Source organism: Triturus cristatus, chromosome 2_1 (assembly GCF_964204655.1).
Source record: "Triturus cristatus chromosome 2_1, aTriCri1.1, whole genome shotgun sequence".
In the NCBI taxonomy this organism is placed as follows: Eukaryota; Metazoa; Chordata; class Amphibia; order Caudata; family Salamandridae; genus Triturus; species Triturus cristatus.
Genome location: NC_140581.1, coordinates 854,074,915 through 854,092,645, shown reverse-complemented (window position 1 = coordinate 854,092,645; position 17,731 = coordinate 854,074,915).

Sequence of the window (17,731 nt, the reverse complement as noted above, 5' to 3'; positions counted from 1 at the left end):
CATAGAAAAAGCTAGCCGTGAAGACTAAGAGAATTACGGTCCCAGCATATCTTGTATATAAATCAGTAGGACATATAAAGGAACATGTATTTTAGTTTGTGAATCAAACATAAAAAAAACAGGACAAAACTTGTCAAGAATGTGTTTTTTAGTGTGTGATGTAACACAATCTTATGTTTACAGCACTTTAAGTTTATTCGTGTACAATATGTTTTGAGTCTGTCTAATTAGTAACATAATCTGTATATGTCTCATAATAGTTTTATGTGTTCTGAAATATTGAGGAGAGGTGAAAATCTATATGATGAAGGGATTCTCATTTGAAAATAAGATTTGATAAAAAATAAAAATTAAAAACTGAAGCCCAGAGTCAATAAAAAGGATTAGTGAGGCAAAATAAATATTGTGATCAATGGTGTCAGAGGCACTTTGCTGTTTATATTGTCATTATACTGATTCCGGCCTCTGAACCCCTAAATTGAATCATTCCCCTGTGTTATATGCCTACTTTCTAAAAGTGGCATTTTCAAACACAGAATGTTAAAACCAACTTCACTAAAAGATGTATTTTATCATTCTGAGTTCAGGCATACTAAATTTGAATTTCTACCATGTTCCCTGAGTCAATTAGGATTATAAAATGTAATAACCAAACTGCCCATTCTGGCCTATGGAGAACAGGTAGCCTTGCAATAGTGAAAAATGAAAATGGCTGTAATTCACTATTAGAACATGCCACACACACCAGGGCATGTCCTACCTTATCCTTACAATGCACCCTGCCCTTGGGCCTACCATAGGGGTGTCTGATATGAAGAAAAGGGAAGGTTTAGGGACTGGCAAGTGGGTGTACTTGCCCAGTCAGCATGACAGTACCAGACTGCATGCAGGCTCTGCAATGGCAGACCTTAGACACATTTTTACAGGCTGCTTCTGTGGGTGGCACAGCCAGTGCTGCAAGCCCACCAGCAGCATTTGGATTTACAAGCCCTGGGCACTCCTGGTGCACTGTACTAGGGTCTGACAGGTAAACCAAACCAACCAATCATTGAATCACAAATTCATACATCGATTTACAATAGGGAGAGCATATGCACTTTAGCACTGATCAGCAGTGGTAAAGTGCCCAGAGTCATAAAACAGCCAACAACAGGTCAGAAAAAATATAGGAGGAAGGCAAAAAGTTCAGGGATGACCCTGCAAAAAGGGCCAAGTCCAACAGTGGGTAGCAAGGCACAAATAATAGAGCACACTCTGGCAGCCAGCAGTATCTAGCTTCACTAAGAAACTAGGCTCAAAGCCCCTAGCAAGCATAAAAAAGATCCACAATGCTAAAACAGGCAACAACATATGGGGCAGGGGTCTGAAGCATAGTACCAACTGATTCCCTCCAGAAGATAGAGAACGGGTTCTTTAAGAGGATCGCCTCGCTCCCCCCCTCATTCGCAAACTATGTCACTCACTTAGAACTGGATTTGCCTTTTGTGTCTGAAATAGTGAGAGTAGCCCCAATTATGCTCCGGCACTCAATATGGAACAGAGACACAGTGACCCTAAGCAGACCATTATACAAAAGGCATATAAAATTCCCTGGCTAGAATACGTTAAACCGACTGCACTCAATAGGAGTTCCCGAATTGTATGCAAACCCCTGTTTCTGCTCTAGATTGTCAAAAAAAAGGCTAAAGGCTTTACTTTTAGCAAAGTTAGCCTACAAAAGGGAGGAATCCCAACATGCAAAAACAACTGTAAAACTTTACTATCTGATTCCACCTTTAACAGAGGGTAAATACTCGTACTTGGATGTTGTAAGGATCCAGCATCACAGGTTTATCTTTTTACGGTTTTGGTCTCATTTAATTCCTTTGATGTTGGGCTTCCCTCCGAAAAAGTATGCATTTAGTGACCTGACAACATGCCCATGTGATAACCTATCTGCCCAGTCTGACCTCCACCTTCTTTTCTTCTGTCATTTTTATAGGGAACAGAGAGCCAAACATATTTTACCTCTTTTAAGGAGGTACAATTTTAAGCAATGTAGAGTTGCCCTGTTTTTTCAGAATAAGCTCCACAATCCTTTTATATGTATCTGCATAGCCTCATTCCTTTGCGCTTGCAAGCAAAGGAGATATTCACTAGAATTGGAAAGCCAGGCTAATCCCTAGTGCTACCCTTATTCAAGCTTCTGAAAATAATATGAAAATTATGTCATACAGGCATGATGTGACACTGGACTTGCATAACGTAGGTAATGTTTTAAATTGGTTTTATAAGTTCTCTTTTAACTATTTTTTAATTAATCTGGTAATTGGGAATCTTTAGCATTTTATTTGGCCCTCTATTGCACTTATTGCACAAACTATGGATACTGAACTGCAAATCATTGCACAGTTTAATCCTATACCCCTTCTTGTTGGTGTTGTAATTTGTATCTAACTTTTTAATTGTTTGTTCTTATTAATGTTTATTGTATTGAGAAGGACGATATTACTTTAAGATGTATAATTTAATTATCTATGCTTTTTAAATTAGATCGACTAAAGTTTATTGAATAAGAAACAACGGAGATCTGTGAATTTTAGCAGAAGACAGCCAGAACACCCACCTCCAAGGGCCCAGGACTGGATTGGCACCACATGGCAAGGCAGGACTAACAGTTGGCAGAGCAGAGGCTGTAGCAGGGTTGTTAGAAGTCTTTGTTTTCCCTGAAACTTCAGAACCGGAGTCAAGCTAGGAAGCCCCTGGAATCACTCTGGTTCTGGGGATGTAGAGATACAAGTCCAGTCCTTCTCACTCCCATGCAAGGAGCGCAGCAGGGCAGGCACAACAAAGTAGGAGCCCAGCAAAGTCTAGCCGAGACCAGCAGAGTGACAGTCTTTTCAGCAGCAGAGTAATCCTTCTTCCTGGTAGAATGTCCTGAATTCCAGAAGTGCACTGAATTGGTGGTGGCTGAGGTCCAGTAATTATACTGAGATCTGCCTTTAAAGAGGGGGAGACTTCAAAGAGCGGTCCTTGAAGCTCACAAGGTCCCTGCCCTTCGTACCCTGGTTCCAGGCTCACTACAGGGGCATTTGCAACTCTTTGTGTTGGGACAGGGGTATCCCTATTCAGGTGCAAGTGTCAGATCTACCCACCCATCCGGCTGAGGAGGGCCCATCAGCCTGTTTTCAGAGACAAATGCAAAACAAATGCTAAAAAAAACAAATGATGGACAGAATGCAGAACAATGTCATACATTCACCACAGTACAGAGATCAGGGCCTAAATCCATCGTCTTTTTGCTCACCATGCCATTCTAGTTTGGACCCAGCCATATGCAAATCAGTTTTCGGCCTGCACCCAATGGGAACAGTCCAGTCCAAACTGCCAGGCCAGGTCCTCCCTGGACTGGAAACAAGCATCCTAGGACCGGTTTCGGGCTTTCAGCCCTCATCAGCCAGAATAGCTTGACTCCAGGAGCACGGGACCCACGTCTGGGCATAAATGTCCCACTCGGGGTGACAAATGCAAAAAATAACAATTGATGGACAGAATGCAGAACAATGTCATACATTCACCCCAGTACAGAGATCTGGGCCTAAACCCATTGTTTTTTTGCTCACTATGCCATTCTAGTTTGGACCGAGCCATATGCAAATCAGTCTTGGCCCTGCACCCAATGGGAACAGTCCAGCCCGAACTGCCAGGCCAGGTCCTCCCTGGACTGGAAACAAGCATCCGAGGACCAGTGTCGGGCTTTCAGCCCTCATCAGCGAGGATAGCTTGACTCCAGTGGCATGGAGAGCACGGGACCCATGTCTGGGCATATACGTCCCACTCTGGGTGACAAATGCAAAAAAAAAACAATTGATGGACAGAATGCAGAACAATGTCATACATTCACCCCAGTACAGAGATCTTGTCCTAAATCCATTGTTTTTTTGCTCACCATGCCATTCCAGTTTGGCCCCAGCCGTATGCATATCAGTCTTGACCCTGCACCCAATGGGAACAGTCCAGCCCGAACTGCCAAGCCAGGTCCTCCCTGGACTGGAAAAAAGCATCCTAGGACCGCTTTCGGGTTTTCAGTCCTCATCAGCCAGGATAGCTTGACTCCAGTGGCATGGAGAGCACGGGATCCACTTCTGGGCACACCCGTCCCACTCGGGGTGACATGCAAAAAAAAAACAATTGATGGAGAGAATGCAGAACAATGTCATACATTCACCCCAGTACAGAGATCTGGGCCTAAACCCATCGTTTTCTTGCTCACCATGCCATTCCAGTTTGGACCCAGCCATATGCAAATCAGTCTTTACCCTGCACCCAATGGGAATAGTCCAGCCCGACCTGCCAGGCAAGGTCCTCCCTGGACTGGAAACAAGCATTCAAGGACCAGTGTCGGGCTTTCAGCCCTCATCAGTGAGGATAACTTGACTCCAGTGGCATGGAGAGCACGGGACCCATGTCTGGGCATACACGTCCCACTCTGGGTGACAAATGCAAAATAAAAACAATTGATGGACAGCATGCAGAACAATGTCATACATTCACCCCAGTACAGAGATCTGGGCCTAAATCCATCGTTTTTTGCTCACCATGCCATTCCAGTTTGGACCCAGCCATATGCAAATCAATCTTGACCCTGCACCCACCGGTCCTAGGATGCTTGTTTCCGGTCCAGGGAGGACCTGGCTTGGCAGTTCGGGCTGGACTGTTCCCATGAGGCACGGGGTCAAGACTTATTTGCATATGGCCAAGTCTAAACTGGGGTGGCATGTTGCGCAAAGGAATGATGGATTTAACCCAGATCTCTTGGCTGGGGGTGAATGTTTTGAATTGTTCTGCATTCCGTCCATCAATTGTGTGTCTTTTGCTTTCTCGCCCTAAGTGCGCCAGGTTTGCCGAGACGTGGGTCCTGGGCTCACTTTGCCACTGGAATCAAGCTATCCTGGCTGATGAGGGGAGAAACCCCGAAACCGGTCCTAGGATGCTTGTTTCGGTCCAGGGAGGACCTGGCTTGGCAGTTCAGGCTGGACTGTTCCCATGAGGCACAGGTTCAAGACTGATAGGTTCAAGACTGATTTGCATAGGGCCAGGTCTAAACTAGGGTGGCATGGTGAGCAAAAGAATGATAGATTTAACCCAGATCTCTTGACTGAGGGTGAATGTTTTGATTTGTTCTGCATTCCGTCCATCAATTGTGTGTCTTTTGCTTTCTCGCCCTAAGTGCGCCAGGTATGCCCAGACGTGAGTCCTGTGCTCACTGTGCCACTGGAATCAGGATATCCTGGCTGATGAGGGGTGAAACCCCGAAACCGGTCCTAGGATACTTGTTTCTGGTCCAGGGAGGACCCGGCTTGGCAGTTCGGGCTGGACTGTTCCCATGAGGCACAGGGTCAAGACTGATTTGCATATGGGCAGGTCTAAACTGGGGTGGCACGGTGACCAAAAGAATGATGGATTTAACCCAGATCTCTTTACTGGGGGTGAATGTTTTGATTTGTTCTGCATTACGTCCATCAATTGTGTGTCTTTTGCTTTCTCTCCCTAAGTGCGCCAGGTTTGCCCAGACGTGGGTCCTGGGCTCATTGTGCCACTGGAATCTAGCTATCCTGGCTGATGAGGGGTGAAACCCCGAAACCGGTCCTAGGATACTTGTTTCTGGTCCAGGGAGTACTTGGCTTGGCAGTTTGGGCCGGACTCTTCTCATGAGGCACAAGGTCAAGACTGATTTGCAGAGGGCCAGGTCTAAACTGGGGTGGCATGGTGAGCGAAAGAATGATGGATTTAACCCAGATCTCTTTACTGGGGGTGAATGTTTTGATTTGTTCTGCATTACGTCCATCAATTGTGTATCTTTTGTATTCAGAGTCAAGCAAGGGCACAGAATGGTTACATTAAGAAAATTCCAACTTTCTAAAACTGGCATTTTCAGACTTGCAACTTAAAATCCAACTTTAGCACAAGTTGTGATTTTATACTGTAAATCAAGAGACACTAAACTTGAAATATCTATCTTTTCCCTATTGGGAATTACACTTAAAATATGTGGTAAGGTAATCCCAATATTAACATATGGGAAAGATAAGCCTTGCAATAGTGAAAAATGAATTCAAGAGTTTTTCACTACCTGGCATGCTAAAGTAAAAAATGCATGTCCAACTTTTTAAATTCACTGCACCCTGATTTGGGTCTGGCAAGAGAGTTAACTTGCAAGGTCGAAATGGCAGCTTAAAACTGAACATACAAGCTCTGCAATGGCAGTCCTGAGACATGTTTAAAGGGCTACTGGAGTGGGTGGTGCAATCAGTGCTGTAGGCCCACTAGTAGCATTTAAATTACAGTCCCTGGGCACATGTAGTGCACTTTACTAGTAACTTCTAAGTAAATTAAATATGTAAACTGTGGATATGCCAATGTTACCATGTTTTAGGGAACGAGCACATGAACTTTAGCCCTGGTTAGCAGTGGTAAAATACCCAGAATACTAGGGCCAGAAAAAAAAAATAGGTTAGCAAAACAGGAGGTCAGAAGGCAAAGAAGTCAGGGGAAACCATGCCAAGGTATTCAGATCTGACAGGACGATTTACCTCGTGAATTAAAGGAGGCAGTGAAGGAAGAAGTACAGGGCTTCACAGGAAAAGTAATTGGGCTCATCAAAAGTGCAAATACCCTTGAATCACTAGAAGCAATAGATGATATAACCTCTAACATTGAAGGCATATTAGAACAGGGCATTCTAAAGGAAGTCATTGGGAGGCCAATGTTATTCTGCAATAATGGCCCTTTAGAAATTTAATACAAAAATGGAGGAGATGCTATCCAGTGGTCCATGCTGTCCAGTGGTACCTAATCATGTTGTAATCCTTTTCCAAATTCCCTCTGATGCTGAGTGGTTCATGGTCAGTGACTTGCGTCAATCATTCTTTTCCATTCATCCATGCCTAAAATCGGTGCTGCTGTCAGTCTTAGCATACAACTGAGTGAGGGAATCGTGATGGGTCATCCGTTCATTGTGATGGTCTCACATTTAAAATTCTCTTGACCCGCATTCAAACACATGATGAATAGCCCCCTTTACGAATTATGAACAGGTGATTTTAGCAGCTAAAAATGTGTCATTAAGATGCTGCAACATGCTAAATACTGCTAAAAAATGTTTATTTTCGTTACTGTGATTTTGAAGACGAGGAATTTGAGTTTTGTTGATGTAACGGAGCTGTGCACTAAGCCGAGACAGACATTCTGGATGTACCACTTGAAGAATCTGGCCACACACTATTTGTAGATGGTTCTTGTTTAAGAGACAGGCAGAATTTTGAGAGCAGCATATGCGATTTGCACCAGCAATGGTGTCATGTAACCTCTGCAAAAGTAGCTGAGTTGATAGCATTAACAAGGGCATGCTGTGCCTCTAAGGGGCCGAGATTTAATATTTATAACAAAAGCCAGTATGGATTCAGCGTAGTGCATAACTTCAAACAGCTATAGTCACAGAGAGGTTTCTAGACCTCTTCTGGTTCCCCTACACGAAACAGCATGTATGTAATGAATCAGTAAAATGCACTCCAGTTACTCAGGGAAATAGCAGTCATGAAAGGTGGTGCTCAAAAGACTGGAAATGATTGTGTCGCCACTGGAAATCTCCATGCAGACATTATCGCCAGATATTGTACTTTTGAGTCCAGCAAATTTTTTTGGATGAACCATGCAATGCTGAAAATAAAGGTTTTCTGAATATGCTATTAACCACTCTGTACACCTTTACTGATCTACGAGAGCTCCAGAAGGAGGTGCCTGGAACTGAGAAAGAGAAATGGGAAAGGGTAGCATGTGTTAGAGATACTAGTGAGATCTGTGTGTCAATGGATGGCAAACCTGTGCTGCCCTATGTCATTTTACCGGCAATGGTTCGACATTTACATGGTACAGCACATGTTGGCACGGATGGAATGGTGTAGACCTTCAAACAGTACTGGTATAATCCACACTTCTGTGTAATTACTGAAATGTGCAGGTTTGCAAACTGGATACCTGCCTTGTATACGAAAAAGAGTGAGACAAGCAGAAGAAGAGGTGGGGAGGACACCCACTGATTCTCCGAGTCCAGTACGATTTGAAGTTTCCAAGGTGTCAGAGGAAGAAGGAGGGGAAAAGGTTCTATCTGAGTCAACAGCACCATCTACCAGAACAGCAGCCAGAGCTGAGCCTAAGAAAAGAGAAGTTCGAGGATCTCCAGCTCAAGAAGAAATGCAAAGAAACAATTGAAACTCCACATTCACTGTTCCCGTGGCAGATTCTCGAGAACAGAGAATGATCAAGCAGAAAAAAGTGCACAGACAGTTGAAGATGATACAGGAGAAGCAGTAGGGGAAAATCTAGACTCTGAAAGTGGAATTGTGCTCTAGGGATCAGAAGTGACAAGTACCTTAAAGGAGAGAGTGCATCATGAAGATAAATGGTCATGGAATGAAACTACGAGAAGGAAAGTGCTGATAGGATCAAGAAGGCCAGAGACTATTAGAGAAGAAAGAGAGCTAGAAGACCGAGAATACATGGAATAAGTAGAGCTTAGTGGTAGCAACAGTGAGCAGCCAGAAGTCAAAAGACCGTACAAGACGTACGCAGACCCTGAATGGACTTACCTTGTGAGAGTTGACACTGATTTAAGGGACTACCAGACTGACACTGACTAGCCTTAATGAAATGCCAGGACTGTAGTCAAAGTGCAAAAGAATTAGGCTACGATTTTTGAAATTACAAAACCTCGCTGAACGAAGAGGCGATTTTTACGCTTCTACATTAGGTCGATAGTCAAAGGCCTCTAGAGTCCATAGGTATCCAGCTAAAGAAGACGATGGTCACTTTAAATATCTAGAGAGGGTAGGAAATATAGTATTTAGTGTGGACTGACCTGATGGTAATAAAAGAATTTACCTGATATTGTCGAGATCAAGTGTTGTACATTTGTTTGCTGCCTTGAGCGGTAGAGATCTTATTATGGTGTTTAAGGCAGAAGTGTTCTTTAAACCCTATTTCTTGGTTTTTAAAAACACTTAGGGCCTGATTATGACTGCGGCATTAGTATGGATCGTCATAGCCGCCGTGGAGGTCCGGGCACCGTCGCACCAGTGGTCTGACCGCCCTATTACAACTTGGGCGGTCAGACCGCCATTACACCACCGCAACCACCAGGGATCAGAGATGACTGGTGGTGGCGCGGATGTCTTGAGGCTGTGATATGCTTGGCGGGACCGCCGCAGTCCCGCAAAGAAAATTACGAGTTTCCTCTCCGCCACGGTTTTCATGGTGGTTCCTACTCCATAAAAACTGTGGTGGAGAGGAAACAAAGGAGGCCCTACAGAGCCCCCTGGTGCCTCAGGGCCATGGGGTGCATGCCGGGGGGAAGTCCATGCCGTGCAGGTATTGCCTTTTATGTTCCCATTGCGGTGCTTTTTTCATAAGCACCGCCGTGGGCCCGCCAAGAACTGTTATGGCTGATAAATGTGGTTCTTTAATGCCCTCTGTTAGTGTAGCTTTGAACGATGTGAAGATTAGAAAATTGTCTACTTAGTGAATAGGCTCGCTACTAATACTGCAAGTGCACTAACAGCCAGTAACAAGGAATTGGTTGATATGAGAGCCATGATTATGCCAGGATTGTGCAAAATCATCTTAAATTGGACGTTATTCGCAAAGGAAGGCAGAGTCTGCTGCGTGCTTCATTTACAGCAAATCTCTGCTTTTATTCGTAAAGTGGATAACCAGATTAACAATTTTGTGGTCAACATTACTAATAACAAGCCGCGGTCGGTAGTAGGAGTAACTGCAGAGCGGTGACGTGGGGAGGGGGAGGGGCAGGGTGGGGGGTAGTAAACTATGGATTACGGAGGTTTACAGGTAAATTAACCTATAAATTAATAAAACAAATTTTGTTGCGTGCACTGCATCGCATTTGGGGATGCAGTGCATGCAACGAAATTCGTTTTTTTAATTTATATGTTAACTTACCTGTAAACCTCCGTAATCCATAGTTTACTACCCCCCACCCTGCCGCTCCCCCTCCCCACGTCACCGCCCTGCAGTTACTCCTACTACCGACCGCGGCTGCTAATAACACACAGAATGTCAAGGAAATAGAGGCAACTAATGCTTGGGAAGAAATTGTTCATGTGGCTAGTTCCATTGGAAGAGGGTTTTGAAAGGTAGGTGATTGGTTCAGAAATGTAAGAGAAGGAATTCTAAAACTAAAATACTAAAGCCCATACAAATTATCTTTATTGTAGAAGTGTGTGTTTTTCTCTTCATAAAATTTTGTGGATATATTTCATTAAGAGGTGGAACAAATTGTGGGAAAAAGAAGCTGTCAGCAATGAGCGGAAGAAAAAGAAAAAGGAGCACTGTTGAATAAGAGGAGTTTCAAAGTAACATTTATGATAAGTTGAGGGACTGGAAGAATCTCAACACAGAAATACAAAGCTGATGACTTGTGTTTTGGGAAACTTGTTTAGAAGGGCAGGATGGGGTGACTCCAATGAATCCCCAGAGGTGAGGTGTTAATTGTCTTTTTCAAAAAAATGCATTTTACTAATAAAGAATCGAACCCTAGCTAATTTAGCAATTGTAGGCTGCATACTCTATTTTGCTTTCGACACTTCCTGCAAATGTTCTGTATCGGGTGGACAAACTCATATTTACCTGTCTCAGCAGAATAATGTTGAACATGTGTTCACAGACAAGACAATGACCTTTAAACGATCGCTCAGCAGATTTGCTCATGTTCAAGGTTTTACCTAGAGGTCTCAGCAGAGCCGCACAGAATGTAGCAATGTTTGTTCTAGTACAAGTGGTGTTAACGAGAACCTTAATGTTGTAGAGTTATGAAAGACTTTCAAAATGTATTTTATTGCAATTTTTTCACTCTAGTAAATTCTGATTGGTTCATTCTGTGGGAACTATGAAGTTCTGTATTGAGTGTATGAAATCCTTCGTTCGGAACCCTATAAAATTAGGGGGCATATTATCAAGAACGGCGTTAAAATTATCGTCGCTTTAGCGGCAGAAAACTGCCGCTAAAGCAGCGATAATGGGTTTGATAATATGCCGCAGAGAATTCCAATAGAAGCCCATGTTGACACCAGAACATGGGCTTCTATGGTAATTCTCCATGGCATATTATCAAGCCCATTATCGCCGCTTTAGCGGCAGTTTCCTGCCACTAAAGCGGCGATAATTTTAACGCCGTTCTTGATAATATGACCCTACGGGGCATATTATCAAGACACGGCGTTACAATTATCGCCGCTTTAGCGGCAGAAAACTGCCGCTAAAGCGGCGATAATGGGCTTGATAATATGCCCTGGAGAATTACCATAGAAGCCCATGTTCTGGTGTCAACATGGGCTTCTATTGGAATTCTCTGCGGCATATTGTCAAGCCCATTATCGCTGCTTTAGCGGCAGTTTTCTGCCGCTAAAGCGGCGATAATTTTAATGCCGTTCTTGATAATATGATGATTTGAAGTGATGGTTTGTGTTTGTCTATGGAACACAATGCCTTTCAGCACAGTAGCACTCACATGGACAACTTGTGCACCCCAGGGGCACAATGGTATTACAGAAGGGGACGCAGATGCCCTGGGTCAGAGGTTCTTCAGTGCACAATTTAAGGAGCTGATGAAGAGGCAAGGAACAAGAAAATGAATGTTTGTTTTCTCCACAGAACCCTGCCCGGGCCCCCCAACAATGTTCATTTGAGTTGGCCTATCTCAAGAGCTTATTTCTTTGAGATTAGAGGCAGAGATCAAGTGCTCCCAGACTTTCTTTTCTGCCAATTTTGAGCAATTCCTACTATTCCACCCTGGTCCCTATGTTTGCTCCAGGTCTTTAGTCCAACAAGAGTAGTGTCTCCTAGGAAAAGGAGTTGTAGGGGTCTACTTCTTCTGAATTATGGCAGTATTTTACTACCCAGCCAAGGGGGCACTAGAGCCAATGGCATTCTCACCTGCCTGAGAATAGGTTGACTTCTTTCTTGAGCTCCCTGCAGAGGGATGTTTTGGACCAGTGGGTCCTGGATGTGGTGACGATTGCATTGAATTCTCCCAGCTTCCTTATGACTCCTTGACTTGTTTGACTTCCCCAATGCCAAGGAATCCTCAGAATTATTACACCCTTCTGAGGAGCACTCCGACCTCTTGATGAAGGGTGCTATCATTATAGTGCCCAGGGTGGAGTGGGGAACCTAGGTGTACTCTGTCCTCTGTCTCGTAAAGAAGGCTTGTGTGAGTTCCATCTGATTTTTTACTTAAAAAATGTGAAAATAACGGAATGTACATCTCGCCAGTAACTAGGGCAGCAATGGAAGCGTGGGACAAGGTGCAAGTGAAAAGACTGCTATCCACCCCTACGTCCGCCCTGACCCCATTTATAGGAAATCCGGAATTCCCACCAGCAACTACCGGAGATGCTTACATCAAGTGGAAAGAAGCCAATTGCAAGCGGATAGGGGACCTATTTGACGAGGAGTGAGTGGTGGAATTTGAGGAGTTGTGCGTCAACTATGACCTTTCGAGGGACTCTCACTGGCAATACATCGCGCTGAGGCACTGGGTCACGCAGCCGCATATGCGCCCACACGCTGGTCGCTGTATAACAACATTTGAGAAATGGTTCATCATCCGCCATTCGGCTAAGAAGTTGCGTTCGGACATATATTCTTTTCTCATTGCGCCAAAACACCAGCGCAGCATAGGTGGGAGAATGGATGCGAGCTGGAATTTTTGGTTAAGGAGTGGCAGGATATAATCCATAGGGCACATGCGTCTTCATGCAGTACAAGGGGTAAGGAGATGTTGCTCAATATCACTCATTATTGATATTATACCCCTGTGAGGACTGCAAGTGGCCAGTGGGTGGGGACACACAGTGCTGGAGACAGTGTGGGCAGGAGGGTAGCCTCACACACCTCCTTTGGGATTTCCCAAAGATCCAGCAATTTTGTTCCGCAGTCCTGGCAGATACAGATAATATTAATGAGACCGACCTTCCCAGATTCCCAAGCTATGTCCTCCTGGGCCTTCCCAATGCCTTGACCTTCCCCCTGCCTTGACCTTCCCCCTGTGCTCGAACCAGGGTAGAGCGATTGCACTAGCCCTAGGGGCTGCTAAACAGACTCTTATAGCTAAATGGGCCACTACGGCAGTCCCAACCCACTTAGATTGGCTGCACAAAATGTGGGATATTGTGTGCATGGAAAAGTTGACTGTGGGTGTCAAGGGAAAACGACGGTGCTTTGAAAAACCGTGGGGCTCTACAATCACATTTTTGTCCCCCGAATTTATATAATTGACCTGCCCGGTGTTTCTGCGGGTGCTACGCCTCACACAGGCAGGCAGTCCATGGGGAAGAGTAACTACCCCCCGGAGCGATGTTATACCTCTAAATAAGTACTAGTTTTGGTGGCTTCTGCGTAGGCAGTTGGGCTTCCCTCCTTTCCTTCCATCCTTATTTCTTTGTCTTTGTTTCTCTGCATGGAATTATTGTTGTACAGTAACTTAACCCACCAGCCTATGGATGTAGGTGGTTGCTGTTGTTCTATCTAAAATGCGAATAAAAAGATATAAACTATAAAAATGTGAAAATGTTTGCCCAGTCAGAACCTCTCAGGATTGATACACCCCATTGGATTAATATGACGATTTGCCAAGGAAACGTTTGACTTCCATGTAAGAACCAACTTAAATGTGCATGTTAAGCCTGCACATCAAAGATTTCTGAAAAGTGCCGTCCATAACTACTGTTTTCAGTTTCAGATTCTATCTTTAGGCTTCATTTGGTCCAGAGGTGTTTATAAAGTTCCTTAATGGCCATTGTGTATGACAGTGGGTTTTAAGTATTTCCTTACCTCAAAGACTTGCTTGTGTGAGCCACCTATTGGAAGTTGACAATGTTGGCCCTTCAAGAAGTCTGAAGAGTTCTTAAGGGTTATGCCTGGATTACAAATGTAGCGACTTTGCATCTGCAAGCTGCTCAGTATCTGGCACAATGGCAGTGATCCTCAGTAAAATGCTGACCCTTGCAAAATTATAAGAATTCCTAGTAAAATGCTGACTGTGGAACAATGTTAATAATGTCGGGCAAAATGATGGTCCTGACACATTGGTAGCAATCCCTGGCAATACTCCGGCCATTGCACAATAGTGGTAATTCCTGGTAAAATGCTGACCCTGGCAGAAATGGTGGTAATCACTGGTAACATGCTGGCCCTGAAGCAGTGGAGATTTGCCTGACAACCTGCTGGCCCTGGTGCAATGATAAACCCTGGCATCATGTGTGCTCTGGCACAATACTTGTAATCCCATGCAACACTCTGACCCTTGCACAAAGGTAGTAATTTCAGTCAACATGCTGGCCCTGTCGCTATACTTGTAATCCCATGCAGCACATGGGCCTTTGGCAAAATGACAGTAATTCCTGGTAAAATTCTGGACCCGCTACTTTGGTGGTAATCCCTGCCAACATGCTTGCCTTGGCACAATACAGGTATCCCTCACAGCATGCTGGCTCAGGCTTAATGGTGATAAATTCTGGTAAAATGCTGGCTTTATACAATGGTGGTAATCCCTGGCAGCATGGTGACTCTTTCACAATGGTTGTAATCAATTTTAAAATGCTGGCCCAGCCACAATGTGAGTAATCCCAGTCAAAATGCTCTTCTAGACACAATGGTGGTAATTCCTGCTAAAATGCTTGTCTTGGCAAAATGCCAATAATTCCTGGCAACATGCTTGCCCTAGCACACTAGTGGTAATCCTAGATAAAATCTCGTGTAATTGTGGTAATCTCTGTTAACATGATATTGAGGGCAAAGTGATGTAATAATTGGAAGCTTGCTCATTGATTTACAATGGTGGGAATTATTGGTAGAATGCTGGACCTGTATTAATAGTGGTAATCTGAGGCACCAGGCTGGCCATTTCCCAAAAGGGTTCATTCCTGGTCAAATGTAGGCCCTAGCACAATGGTGGTAATCCCAGGCAACATGCTTGTCCTTGCACAATGGTGGCTATTCCTGGTAAAATACTGGCCCTGGCACAGTGGTAGTAATCCCTGGTAACATGCTGTTTCTGTTACAATGGTGGTAATTCCTTGTAAAAACGCTAATCCTAGCAAAAGGCTGGCCCTGGAAAAATGGCAGCACAATAGAGGAAGCCCTTGGCATATTGTGGGCAGCCACTGGATTATGGTGCGAGCGAACAAATGTTGTTTATTTTGATTAACATTAATGCAGGCATGCTCACAGAAGAAAAGAATCAGTGCAAGTGAATTTATGTAACAGATATGTTAATATGCATGCTTAGCTAACCTGTTCCAAACCAAAGACAAATAATGTTGCCATTGCCTGGGTTTCGGGAAGCAGACTGGACAAGAAGGAACCTCTTGTATTTCTAAATGCTTGCTGAACTCTCTGATGGGTCACCCTGTCCTCAAGTGGTGCATTAACAGCATGGTAAATTCTATTAGAATAAACAGGGGTGGGTCATATGGCCCAGGACTCAGGTGGAGGCTGCCTACCATCTCCTTTGTTGGGAGATGCGCAGCATAAGGCAGGGCATGATTTAACATTTGACGGATGGTACTCCGTCCCTCGGGGTGGCAGAGGACATTGCAACCCCCATCCTGATGGACTACCACCCATCAAATTTAGAGATGACCACCGACCCATCGGTCTTCTCTGTACATTGAAAAGAAACATCATCACAGAGGTTCCTTTCCATGTACAAAATGTTTGGATGTTGCCCGCCATTGGTTATGAGGGCGGTTCACCAAACTTCTCAAAAACTTTTGTTTTTCTGAAACGAACACCCACAGCAGCAGTTTTTTTCAGAAATACAAATAATTATTGACCCAACACCCTAGGGGGTTTCTCCCAATGTGTGGGGGTCAGTACTGGCACTGACTGACCAGAATAAAATGATGATACACCATCCAGCCTAAATAGGGCAGGTAGTGCAATGTCCTTCTTTTGACAGCCCCTTCTCTGTCTGGCCACTGGAGGAAATCTTCCATCAAAGGAGCCAATGGGAGCTCCGTCGATTGAAAGCTTACAGTCTCCTCAACTGTAAATGAGGCAGGTTGACTGAGTATTTAGCAGTCAAGGTACTCCGTAGTGCTTACATTTGAGAACCCTGTTCATAAAGCTGTAAATATCCCTTAGTTTGCTGTTTGCCAGCTATGGCCTATGGTTGGCAATGTGACGGTAGACAATCCCTTCTCCACAAACCTTTCTCTCTCAGCAGCAGTTTCTTCAGGCACATTAATCTCTGCATTAGCTTACCCTAGGTGAACCTGTGTAATGTTCGAAAACCACCAAGCAGAGCGTGTACATTATAAAGGTTGTTAATTAATGATACATCTGGGGTCAAAGGCTGTGTCCGGCGTGGTGTTGGCTGTAGGGCCTGGCTTGCAGCCTGGCCCTGTGCCCAACCACCCATGGGCAGCAAACCCCACAGCTGTGCATATCCAAACGCAGTGTGCACGGGGGTTGGGCGGAAGCCCTGGCCGAACCTCCCACAGGTGGCAACGCCATGAGCGGCTAACCGTCCGCAGATCCCCCACCACATTCATCCCTTTTTTTAGGTCGAGCCTTGGCAGTGCATGCGCTGCTGTATTGGAGTATGGAACTGAAGCCCCACCGACTCCCCATCCATATTTCCCATTGGCTACTGTCATTGCCCTTCGTAATTGCTGGCTACTGATTCGTTTATAGTCTTTTTAGTTCCTCCTCAGTACCGCCTTGTCTTAATTTGTAACCTCCCATGAGGACTTGTTTTTTTACTTCTGTTGTTACACGGTATGTCTTTTTTAGTCTGTAAACACTATTTTCTTTAATGAGTTTCTCATACTGCAGGCACGGCATGCTTTCCTACAACATTCATTGCGCCATGCATGCTTTAACTTTCCGAGCAGCCCGGGACAATGGCGACCACTTCTTTGAATAGATCTATCACATCCGACCTTTTGATGAAGAGTTTAAGCTATTGGCATTGCAAATGACAATGCATTTTATTTATGTGTTAATTATCAAAACAGATAAATAAAAGGCTTTGTCATTTACAATGCCAATAGCTTAAACTCTCGCAAATGAGACACCTATTGCATTGCAAATGCTTGTTTACATTGCTTTTAGTCCTCCCGGACTTCTGTGAGAGTTTTGAGGGACCACATGGGGTCCATGCTGCTTCCCATGGGATGTGATGACCCGAACATTTTTTTTTACAATGCTGTTCTAAGGGAGTTTTCCTCTGGGGGATAGGTAAGGGTTCAGGGTATCCCTATCTTGACCCCTTATAACCTCTTTTATTTTATTTTTCAGGACTCAGGCACCGAGTCCCCGCATCCTCTAATGGCGGGTGCAACATTTTTCTTCTTGGTGATGCCACCAATCACATTGCTCTGTCCAGCAGGAGTCTTGCAAGACTGACAGAATCCGAATAATTTTTTTGTGTTTTTTTTTTTGTAATCTTAATTTCTCTAAAAAGGCTAAAACAGATATGTACCAAAGGCACAATTTCTGGATGAATATATAGCTTTCTACTGGATTTGGTGGAATTCAGTCTTTAGCTCTGTATCAGAAATTGCATAGGAAAGATGCATTTGCAATGCAATAGGTCTCAAATTTACACAAGTTTAAGCTGTTGGCATTGTAAATGAAAATGTGTTTTTTAAAATGTTTTAAAAGCCAAAACATA